The following is a 2,055-nucleotide window of genomic DNA, read 5'->3' on the forward strand; positions in this document are numbered from 1 at the left end:
ATCTCGTGCAATAAAGGGTCCTGGAGAAAAAGACCTAAAACTAACTGGAAACAAAATAGCCTAATTTTTTTTTAAAGTTCAACCAGCTTTAATTAGCCACATGATCACCCATCCAACCCACATTTTGCCACATCATGTAACAAATGATGGTGATCCCGGGTTCTTGAAGTAGTAACCCAGTGACAGATTGTATTCTCATCTCAAGACCAATCTTTCTAAATTATAAGATCAAGGCCACACAATATTAGAGCAGAAATCTGTTTTGTTGGAGGTGGTGTATCCATACTGAGGAAATTTGTGGATCCTTAAACTTTGGATTCGAGAAGACTTGTTCCAAGATACATGCCCTACATCAGACATTCTAGTAACTCCATCCAAAAAAGAAATGGTTAGCTCCTGACAGAAGCCTGTCCAAACCCATTCATGTAGGAGTTTCACACCATTTAATTAAATTAGGTAAATGCAAGTGATTTGCTTGCCCCAACCTAATATCACTTCTCCCAAAGGTGAAAATGATATCTCCTTCACAACTGAATTGAATACCTCCTTTCCTTCTCTTGTGGCATTTTATATAGGGTCTGGTAGTGTAGTGGTAGCTTAACTACTAGACTGAATTCATTTTTGTAGATTCCACAAGCACCTTACCCTTAGGCAGGTGCTTAATAAAAACCAGCTGAATTAACAGTATTGCATTTAAACCACCTCTACAGATGTAGAGTGGGACCAGCAAGGCACATTGGATTAACTAGATTTAGTACCATCAAGATGGAATAGCTTTTAACAGAGGTTGTCATGTATTATTACTAACCAACCCAGTATTAACAGAGACACTTTCATATCCCAATGATTATTAGAAAACACTGTACCATCCATAAGGGCACAATTTGGAAAGTAAAGTATAAGCAATTGTATTTAAAACCAGAAGTAGGTGTGGCTAGGTGATGCAGTGGATAAAGCACCAGCCCTGGGGTCAGGAGTACTTAGGTTCAAATCCAGTCTCAGACACTTAATAATTAGCTAGCTGTGTGGCCTTGGGCAAGCCACTTAACCCCATTTGCCTTGCAAAAAAAAAAAAAAACAGAAGTAGCAAAAGGTCATCTAGTGCAGACCCTTCATTTGGATGAAGTGACTCCCAAATGAGATCACACCAAGTACTAGGTGGGCTGGTAATATAAGGTAATTTAAAAGAGGCCTGGGGCAAAGGGCAAAGGGTCCTTCTCTACCTCAAACCTGCTCTTCCTACTTCTTAGGGATGGATTCTAAGGCTGAGATGAAAGACTAAAGGGGAAAATATCTTAGGGATGAAATACACTCTACAAATGAAGTATAGGTGCAAAATTCTAGAACTGTCTCCTTTCAGGACCGTCTTTGATCAGTAGTGAACATAAATTAAGCAAGTTTCACTGGGAAGAAATGGGCACAAGAATTACAGAACATCAGAACTTAAAGGGACCTTGGAGACCACAAAGAGCAAGCCCCTCAGTTTACAGAAAGGGAAACTGAGGCCTGTTGAGAGGAAGTGAGTTGCCCAGGGCTATACAGTGCATTAGTAGCAACAGGTCTGGCTCTGTTTAAAGTTCCATGAACTTTGACTCAGGAAGTGCCAATGTATAGCAAGCTGCACAACAAATAGGCAAAGGCCAAGGTGCAAGAGGAACACAGGAAAGTCCAGTACAAAGCAACACGTGAGCCAGCAGCCAGAGCATAATCACAAGAGCAGAGTGGAGGAGTGAAGGCCATTGAGCCAATGCAAGCGGAGATAGCATCCAAGGCACATTATCTCAACAAAGAGCCCACAGGGGCTCCAAGGAAACATGTGCAGGGCTGTCGCCAAGCTCATAGGAGGGCCTCACAACTACAACGTTGTCAGCTTTACAAAGCATGTAACAACAGTACAAGTTGAGAAAAACGACAGATAACTACATTTTTAAGGTAATGAAAACAATTTAGATGGCTGTTTTTAGAATTTCTCAGGATTTACTTTTGATTTTCCTGCTTTATGAGCCAAAGAAAATTATATTAAGTTCATTTATTAGTGATTCTAAGTGTATTTAT

Source organism: Macrotis lagotis, chromosome 5 (genome assembly GCF_037893015.1).
Source record: "Macrotis lagotis isolate mMagLag1 chromosome 5, bilby.v1.9.chrom.fasta, whole genome shotgun sequence".
NCBI classification, from domain to species: Eukaryota; Metazoa; Chordata; class Mammalia; order Peramelemorphia; family Peramelidae; genus Macrotis; species Macrotis lagotis.